Source organism: Hylaeus volcanicus, chromosome 1 (genome assembly GCF_026283585.1).
Source record: "Hylaeus volcanicus isolate JK05 chromosome 1, UHH_iyHylVolc1.0_haploid, whole genome shotgun sequence".
In the NCBI taxonomy this organism is placed as follows: Eukaryota; Metazoa; Arthropoda; class Insecta; order Hymenoptera; family Colletidae; genus Hylaeus; species Hylaeus volcanicus.
Window position 1 is genome coordinate 26,633,782 of NC_071976.1, and position 10,703 is coordinate 26,644,484.

At 39.8% G+C, this 10,703-nt stretch overlaps 1 protein-coding gene across 1 annotated transcript in view; it reads left to right on the top strand.

The window, feature by feature from the left end:
- The first annotated feature begins 1,149 nt into the window (after positions 1-1,149).
- Positions 1,150-10,703, top strand: part of LOC128877806 (protein stum) — a 35,109-nt gene continuing 25,555 nt past the window's right edge. The window contains exon 1 of the mRNA XM_054125353.1: positions 1,150-1,284. The gene's annotated coding sequence lies outside the window, so the exon portion shown is untranslated. The remainder of the gene's footprint in view (positions 1,285-10,703) is intronic.

Genomic DNA, 10,703 nt, shown 5'->3' on the forward strand with positions numbered 1-10,703 from the left:
AATTTTATTTCACAGAAAGTAATTACCAGCAATTTTATAATTACTTTTTTAAACGATATATTAGAACCCTGTGGTTAGCTCTTTACTGTGTGATTCAAGAAACAACCCTTAATTATTTTCCGTTTCTATTATTTTAACATGACTAAAATCAAATTCATAGCTCAATTCGTTTCAGTTACGTAATCTATCGCCAAATTTTATTTCAAACTAGGCTGCAGCACTGCGAAAAAAAAAATCTGACGCACGTTTGCTGACGGTCTATCGAAGGCATACATGCACAAAATTGATCCCACACGATCGGGCCGAGCCCAGCTCGCTTAAATCAAGCTAATGTTCCAATAATTTGGATCCAGTAGACCTGGTTCGACCAAATGAATGAATGAACGGCCTCGCCCGTTTTACGCTATACATGCAACGCTTGCGTAGCATAACGCGCATTCAAACGACACCCGGTTGCCTATAATTGTCGTAACGCATTTTATCGTGTTCACGATTGAGCGCGTGAGTGGACAAACAGGTTGCACGTTAATCGACGATCGATATTCCAGAAGAAATTTGAAAATACAGTGCAACCCCAATACGAATTCAACATTCCCACACAAATCGCCACACTTCTATGAAAATGACCAAAAATGGTACTCGAACTATTTCTTTCTAATACATGTTCGCAATGCGTACAATTAGCTTCTCCCTACGTCTTCAAAAATTCTATAAGATAACCCCCTCCCCCCTCTCTCTCTCTACATGCTCTGCGTACAATGCAGCACACGAGCGACCATAAAAATTGCATCACCGTAAAAATGACACCTCGTGCGCTTTCACTCTCACGCGAGCAGTAACCTGCCACGGTTACCGGGGTGTTAAAGGTTTGATTTATAGCGACGATGATTTGATTTATCATCCCAAAACCGTTTAGTATAGCTACCACACGTCCATTTCAGTCGCCAGCCCCCATTTTTAAGCAGGGCTTCAATTTCTGCGGCCGCTGGCGTATTATCCAACGCGACCGGGCTCATCGGGCACGCTTGGTCGGACGCTTGGACATCGCGCGAGCGCCTCCCAATCCGAAGTCTGACCACCAAGCCTCGTACCCTCGCTTTCTCAGCGAGCAACCGAGTCGCCCAACCCCGCGGCAGTAAGGACGCGTTCGTGCCCACGCGAAGACGCGGACCGACGCCGCGGCCGACCGACGTCGATGCCGACTACCGACCCTTCCTTGAGGCTCGCACCCTCGTAAATGCACCCTGCCCGGCGACTCGACTTCGCTGTCCACCTGGTAGCCAGGTAAGACCTCCGACTCGTTCACGAAATCCTTCGAGAAACTCGAGATCGCCGTGTTTGGAATTCACGAATCCAAGGGTTGGATTGTTCGCAAAGTGGAACCAGGTATACTTTGGGGTGAAAAATCCAACTCGAACTCGTGGTTTCGGTGGTTCACGCGCGTAACCGAGTAATCTTGGTTTAACCGAGACGTTACGAAGTGCTGAGTAATCAGAAAGTGTTTGAAAATTGGGGATGTTGATATCTAGAGGATCGGGGAGTGCAGGCTCGATCGTTTAGGTATTTTAGTGGTTTGTTTTACGAGTTCCTCGTGGTGTACTTTGGGGGTGGGGATTAAATGTGTACGAGGTACGATCTCAACTAGTGAGGGGTGTGTATTTGGTCGACTCACAAGTTAATGATTTATTGTTGTGATATTTGAATTAATATGTGAAACATACATTTAAGTGTTACGAGTAATCAGTCATTATTTCTACGATATTTTTCTACTTTTCTGGCAGATTCACTATACCGTTGCTATGTATCTGTGGTCATTTTTTTTTTATTAAATATAAACACATTTTGTGTATTGGAACAATTGAAAGGAGGCATTCTTTATTGCCTTCGCTGGGTGTATTTCTTCCACCGAGTGTACATACCTCGGGACTATTCTTGTCCCTTTGTATCTGCTTCGAGGGTTCCATCTTCGTCGATCTTGGAAGCTAGATTTGGCGTTCAACCCAGAATTCTATATCGGGTAATGTGGGTAATAGTAAAATTTCTGTAAAATTAAAATTGGAAAAACATTTCCAAAACAACCCCTGCAAAGCTTGCTGAAGAATCACAACAAGACTAACCCATTATGTTCTCTCACGAGGGCATCCGATAAATTGATTCGCAAGTATCTGCACACCAGGGAAACTATTCTTCTTTTTAAATATAAACCACTAATAAGTCGACGCGTTGAGTGCCACGTTGATCACTAGTGATCATCCCTTAGAACTCACAACTTTCAGAACACTTCCATCTAATAGAGGAATATTTTCAAACTTCTGAATTCATTCTCTACAAATCCTACAAGTTAGATATAAATCGAATGTTTTTGTTCTTCGTGCTACAATCTAAACAAGCGTGTAGGGCATTCCTCCCCCCCCCCTCCAAGTATGAAAAATTTCCGTCAACGTGTTAACCTTTTGACCTACGATTTACTGTAGGATCGTGAATACCATAATCAGGTGTAAAATTCTTTGCGTCCTTTCTTCTTGCCTGACTCGTGTTTTTCGTGTTCGACTCAAATTCTGTATCACGAGTCTCGCACGTTGTTACAGGTTAAAGGGTTAATATTCTTCTGTAGCTCTCTTTCTACTTGGGGAAGGGGGCTCTTCGAGTAGTAGAGGAATAGTTCTGTAATTTTTTTGCGCATTGATGGAATTCGCCGTGCTCCGTTGACGTGACTGCTGCGCGAGGTCGTACTTGAAATTTCATGGGTCATGCCTTTTTTTTCGGTCTTGCCTGGATAACATCTGCCGTGCGATTATTATAACGGCCACCTTGACGCAACGCGCCGCGCTGATTGCCAGAAAGCGTATCGAAGGTGCTCGCGAATAGTGGTTTCGCTTCCCGATCCTCGAGGTTAACTCGATCATGCGTCGGGAAACGCGGGAACATTGGCGAAAAGGTTGATCGATGGCTGTAGGGTTACCAACCGTGCTCTGTTCGAAGTGGTGAAACGACGTACTTTTCACTGTAGATATGCTGCAATTTGTTTGCTTAATTGATTCGAAATTAGAACAAACGTAAGCAACGATTTGTTCAGTGTGCATATATTTTTCGAATTTTAGTAGCTCAATATATATTTTTCACACCCTTTTAGACGTATAAGATACGTAAATAATAAGCGAATAAGTTCGTACATTTTATATGCGAATAATGTTTTAATTCTCAAGTGTCGAAAATATTTTTTCTTTTCATATTCTTCAAATTCTTTTCATATGATAATTGAGTTAATCTTTCTAAGATGTTAGAATAAAGAGTGATTACTTAATACAACTCAATTTATTATTTTATGATTGATGTCTATATTACATTTTTATAATTCTATTGACGGATTCAATGGCGCCGTAGATCCCATGAATCACCTCTGGTTCTCATTCACTTGCAGAAAAAGTTGTGAACGCGCTCGCGCGTTCCTCGTGGCGGTCTCCGTGGACGGATTTGAATCAGATCGATAAAAGTCCGACTGTTCCACTTAAGGAGGAAAAATCCTACGGAATTTCCTCGTTTCTTGCCTCGATAAAACCTCGTGTCTGACGACTCTGTGACGAACTTTATTTTGCATATCAAGCGTAGGATTCTATCTCAGGGGTCAACAAACTTTTTCTGAGGTCATAGTGACGGATATTATATGATGGCTACGAATTAATAGCAAGGAAACTGTAAACACACTCGTATATTAATGAAGTAGAATATTTATAAAATTCCAATTTATAAAAGACCATCGCAAATCATTTTTTCGAGAGACACGAATTGTTATCAGAGAATTACTCCGAGTTGTCGAGACTGGACGACGATTTATTTCGAGAGTAGGTCAGGAGGATATCGCCTCTTCCGATGACAGGCTTTCCCAAGATCAACGTCTCGGTTAATCGACGCTAACATGATCGACGTTTCCCTTATCCCGTTCGATACCTTACATTTTGACGTGTCCGCGAAACCAACGGGGGATTAATATGCATGCACACGCTTGTATTTCGCTTTTTGATCGATGACAATTGTCAAGGTACACGATGCCTTGGTGCGGCCCGTGGAGACGTTTGAATTAAAGCAACGACTCGACACGCGAGATGTTTTGTTGCTCGGTCTCGAGACCACGGAAAACGTGTGTTGATCGCTTCCGTGTAATGAAAATGAAAAAAAAAAAGGAAAACAAATCGGGAAAAACAGAAAGCGTGTATACTTTATCGACATTCGAAATTAACAATTTGCGATGGAACGAAACGCGTGGCATCTCAATTTTTATTGCCACTTTGATAACACGTCGACGCTGCTTTTGAAATTCCCTTGCGAGCGTTTGCGCGATCGATGAAGGGAAACTTGGACGACTTTTTCGCGACCCTTGAAGGAGATGCTAGGAAGAAGTTTTATGAATTTTTTTGATAGACACTGTTGAATGTAGGTCTTTGAAACTTTGCATAGCTGTTTATATATAGTATAAGGAGACAGTTTCATTTTGTTTCATGAAGAATATTAATTTATCGAAGTGCTAGTAATCAATTATCGACAAATGCACTTCTTGTAGAATATAAAATGTATTTCTTATAATAATCAAAATTGTATTATTATTATTATAATGAAAGTGATAGAACATTTTGAGTAAAAGTACTTGTAGTAGAAAATACCTCCCTCAATGTCTTTGCTTAATGGAAAATAATAATTTTTTGTTTACTCCCGTGTCATGCATATAAATGAACTCTGGCGATTAGCCTTTATTTAATAGAAACGTGAGGTGTTCGAAGAAGATACAATTATTTTAACTAGAAAATGTTGAAAATATTTTCCATTTGTCGCGAGGCGAATTTAATCGATCCATGGTAGAGGGTACATCGAAAGAAAACAATGTTCTCTGTCATCTAAATTGATCGCTATCGCGCGTGTAGTAGAACGTTGTGAGGAATAAATGTAAAAATAATGTACTTTCGGAACTGTTCCGCAGTAGCGAGAGTAGCGGTGTTAACGACGAACCTAATCACAGCAACGTAGACACAATACACGCACTACAGCTTTCTCAAAATTAAACATTCAAATGTTGACATTTAAACATTTATTGTTCGGCGCACAGCATGATGTACACTTCGACGTATACTAGTGGTTTTGGTATTGTGAAGTAGAGAAATTTCCAACCAGAATATTTAATAATTTATTTCTCTCATAAATACACAAAACAATATACTTCACTTTAGGACCTCGAAGTATTACTATTTCAAAATAGTTTTAAAATGAATTGGACCATCCCAAAAATCGTAACATGCAATTAATCATTTTTGTTGAGCAACTAGTCAAAATTTAAATGGTTCGTGTGATCGTAAACAACTAATTATAAAGGAATTCGCATTCATTTTGCGCCAATTTAACGCTCTAGGGGTTGATGAGGCGCGCTTAACGAGAGCCCAAGCCCTAACGACAACATATTGCAACATTTCCCATGATCGGTGTTATAAATAACAATTTGTCGGTGATGGGGCGCGGAAGGAGATAGCCATCGGCTTAATAGGCACTCATTACGCAACGTTTACTTAAATTATAGCGTCAACGAAACCGGCAGAAAAATTCACCATGCATTCTCCGTACATTTTGTTTAATTAAAACCCATATAACCATCGAAGGTAGAATCTAAAACTAGACGATGCGAAAATTATGTCTTTATTAATGACTACTTGGAGAATACTGATGATTACTTTGTTCCCAAACACTAATAGAGAGAAACTTTTTGATTAATATATAATAAATCAAACAAGAGTGGTCTCCAATAAGATATCTCAAACATCAACGAATCCAAGCAATATTTTCTGATGCATTCTAACATTTCTAACCATTTTCATAAGTAGACAAAAACAGTCATCAACGTGAGAGCTAGACGACCATTTGCATTTTCAGACGGGGCGATATAGAAACTACAATATATATCGCTTTCCACTCGATTTTCTTTTTGCACCGTCGCAATATATTTATAGGTCAACAGAATAATAAACGATCGAGTTGGTAATGAGAGTAGAAAACGTGAATTGTAATCTATAGTGGGTCAACGACCCTGTCCGTTGTGTATTCATCGCGCAAGGAAGTTCTGCGCGGCGTAACGATCATGTAATACCCGATTATTTCGCGGGGCAGTCGAGCAGGGCTCGTCGAATTAATTGTTACGCAAAGCTAAGCGGTTCCACGGTTCATCCTGTCGGGAACGTTTGCGTTAGCAAACGCCTCATTACGGGTGAACGTCTGTTATCTACGCCGGTGCACGTTCCAGGCATCCTCGGTGATAGACGTCGCCTGTGCCTCATCGCACACACGATTCAGTTGATGTCTCTTCAGGTATTAAAAAGATATACACCGAGGATTATTATTTAGTAAGCTTTGTTGCAGGAGTACGCTTCAATTTCCAAAAGATAAATTTGATTACATTATTGGTTGATGGAATGAATTATTTTTATGTTCGACTCGTGGTTCGGTTGTACGTTTGAGGAGAAGAGTAAAAGTACTTTGGTTATTTTATTTATTTCTCTGTTGGATATCAGTGGTGTTTTTATTATTAAGAAAATATGTGAAGGGATTATGCAGAACAATTTTATTTAAAATTAGATTTTCAACTGTCATGTCTTATCGGGTCAATTTTTATTCATATTATTTTATATTTTATTTTATATTCATTGCTCGACGATATAAAGCCACGATTGGTCTAATGTCCACGTATTGTTTAGTCCCATATTTGAACAAAGAAAACTATATTAACAACCATAATTGATTTGTTAAGACTAGAAATCTTCGTTGTCTATGAACTATCTTTATCGAGCTATGATACAGTTTCTATCAAAAATGGATTCGAACAGTTCCTCGCGCCTCTATCGCATTTTCGATTTCCGATTGCAATTAGGTAGAGTGCACGGCGCATACGGACGCACCTGGAAAATCGTCGATCATGTCACGTGGCTCCGCACTCATATCTCATAAACAGTTTCCGCGGTGTCAAGGTCACAGACGAATCTCTTTGCAATGATTTTCAGAATCGTGGCGTGGCATTCAACGGGGAAATAATGACTACACTTGGCAACACTTAAAGGTCAAAAAGGTTTCAGATCACGTCCATGAGAACTTCGACATTTGAAGGAGCCAATTCGTTCCGAATTTTGTTTTGAGCTCACCCTATGGAAGATTTATTTAAGTGGGCACGTGTCTAATTGAATTTTATTTATCAATTAGCATTTTGTTGATTGCTGGTGAATAATTGTTTTACTAGAGTCGAAAATATTTTGGGGATCATTTTTCATCCATAACAGTGTCAGATATTGCACTTTAATTATCATCCATTAAACAAATAAATGTTTGTAGGGGAATTCTTTCTTTACACTTAAGAGACTAAAATAACATCATTTTAATTGTTCTAAGATACTTAGTGCTGTTTTATAAATACCAAATACCTATTATTTTCATAAATGAAGAAAGGTATTTTTATTTATTTCTTGAGCACTTAATCTTGATCTTTCAAATATTTTGTTCTCCGATTTTTTAATTATTTGATTCACGTCTGGCCATTAGGACCAGAGAAAACCACCCTTACTCTGCGACTCGATAGCGCATAATAAGGGCGCTCTATATTTCCCACACAAATCGACACACTTCTATAAAAATTACCAAAAACAGCGCTCAGACTATTTCTTTCTAATGCACGTTCGCAATGGCTCCATTAGACATTCGCTATCCACACAAAAAATTCCCAAATACGGCCACCCTTCAAGAAAGCTGCTACTCCCCCTTAAACAGTACCGAGTCCGTCGTGGATCCCGTTTCGAAAAACGTCATAAAAGCTGCGCTATCCCATGCACGGTCTCTTCCCATCTCCTTCAGTCGGTTTGCTTTCTTGGCGCAGTTGGGAGACAGATTTCTAGAAAGCGTGGAGCGATCCTCCGGTAAACGTCGCTACGGCACCGCTCGCAAATCGCGCCACTATCGGCCTGTCCATTAATTCGAAACAAACGGGCTCCGGTAAATCAACGCGTCGCCAGGTAGCACCGTCGATTACGTTTCGGGGACGAGGTCGTTCATGTTCGTCCAAGCTCGAATCTTCCCGCTGACAAACCTGCCAGGAGCTGACACGTGACGGTGTGAGGGATGTCGTTGGACGCCGCGCAGCTCGTTCGACGAGGGCCTACCACCTGGAAAAGGTCCACCAGGTGCATCGGAATCGTCACCCCTGGATGGCGTCTGCGTTGCTATTATTCCAGTGATTATCTTCCTGCTGCTTTTATTTCAATTCTGAATGATTCTTCATATATTTTTATTGATCGTGATAAGTGTTAATGTTCTCTGCAATCGCAATAAAATCGAGTAGCAGAGGCAACGTTTGTTTAAAGTTGTGATTGAGGTAGGTTATGGTGTCACGGTGTGTTACGCTTTGAGAGATTTTTACGAGTCACGAGAAACCTGGTCGTTCTTCGTGGATTTGTTCACGGGTTGCTAGATTTCTTGGTGTGCCTTTTGTGGGAACGATGGACTACTGGATAACAGTGATTCATCATGTGCACGCACGTGTTGCGTAAACGAAAGTGTGGATTTATTTATTTATTTATTGGAATTCGGTCGGGAAACGGAGTGAAGGAGGCATTGGTGGAGCGATGGGTAACGAGTGTAGCCTTGCTTTTCATGTTTTGTATTTTATGGTACATGATCGAGCTTCATGGTTTGGTAGCCGCGAATGGATTAGGAGACGTTCAACCCTCTGTTGCATGAACTTTGTTTTATCGAAAAGAATTACTTCTTTGTCATTTATCAAAATTTTATTCAAACATTAGGTGACCCATAGACAAACATTATAGACACTTGTTTGATTGAATAGTTAGAGAAGTGTTTATTTGATTAACATCATATGTAAATTCAAATTCTTATTTGGATATAAAATTTGTTCTCATTTTTGATAAAAACACTGGGGGTTCTAGTGCTTTAAAATGACTCATTAGATATTCCAAGGTAGAAACGCAGCCAACGTAATCGCAACTGTACAAGGTGTTCGATAATTCGGTTAGTTATAAAAGGGAAAGAAACGCAATCGCAGAGAAATCGTGCGTTGTAATTTATTGCTACACTAAACACACCCTACGACCGCTTTGTAATATTTCATTGACCCATTTTTTGTTACACTTCACTCATAACAATTTGCATTGAAAATGTAACGTGTTCAACGGTACAGCCAACGTTTCATAACGCGCGTATCACCGTGACGAGATTAAAACTAAGTATTTGAAAAGTGGGAAGGGAACGTTAGGAATACAGTTATTGAAATAAAAGAAAAAAAACCTCACTATCGTGTTTGAAGCGAGGAGAATAGATTAGAATATAGTTTAGAATAATTTGTTTAAGATTGGCACACCTTTATGAGCTTCATAAGTTTGTACATTCCTTCCCGAAGATAGAATAAGATATTCAAGAAGCGAAGATCGAAACTTCAAAAATAAGAAAGAAGACAAATAAAGAAGAAATTAAAAAGTGAAGAAAGTTTTCTATACAGAAGCAAGGTTCTAAAAAATAAATAACACTTCCGAAAAGACAAGGAAGGTGTCTAGAAATGTTTAAAAAATGAAGGCTATAGTTTTCTAAGACACAAATGCAAATTCCCAAGACAAAAGAGGTGTTCAGAATTAAATTTTTAAGACAGATGCAAATTCTCAAGACAGAAGAGGTGTTCAAAATTCAATTTTTAAGACAAAATGAGTTTGCATATTCAAATGACCATTGAAAAAAAGGAAAGAAAGATCTCCAACGTGAGACAAACGACTTTAGAAACAATAGAAGTGTTTAATTTCCAAGGTTTGTAATGGAAGAAGACAACTGGAGGAAGGAAGGTTTCCGAACCCAGAAGGAAGTCTTCGACTGGCATCAATCTCTCCTTCGTGTTCGCCATTTTTCATTCGACCAGTGACGTCGGCGGATATGAAAAGAAGAAAATGGAGTGTACGTAGTAAATGTAGTTCAGCAGCGTCACGGTATCGCGGTAATAAGCGTGGCGTTCGTAGCGAGACCGACGCGATCGGGCCGAGCATTCCCGCCTATGAGAGCGTGAATAAAATGCGTATCCTCGAGCCTACTGTCCTGCTCGACGAAGCCAGCAGAGGTAGAGTGAGTAATTACATCAGTCGACGAATAATTACGATGTTGCACGCGGCTCTGTTAATTGCCCTAACCGTGGGCGAATCTGATCGCCGATCTTCCAGCGGAAGAGGAAGAAGGAAGACAATGAAGCCCTTGGACTAGACCCAGGACTCTTAATGGAAGGCCGTGGGGCTCACAGTGGAGCACTCTGTATGCAAATACACCTGAGGGTCTTGAATAAATTATATAAAAATACGAAGAAGCTCGAAAGTTATGAGTGGGTCGTGACAAATGTTTTCAAGTATATTTCATTGTACCCTCCTAAATTGTAATTCTTGTATCAGTGGTTTTTTATTCATTTCTCAAAAAATATTGATTTGTATTATTGTATAATATTTTATTGCATGTTGCATGTCATGAGGAAACAATTAGTATATTATTGTTGCCACGAAGTATCTATCACGAGAAGTTTTTGGGTACAGAGACAAATAAGATGAGAAGGTCAGGAGTCAAAAAGGTTGAGAATATTGGATATAGAAGGGCGACCCATCTGGTAATCACTTCGAAGTGTTTTATGAAAGACAAACGTT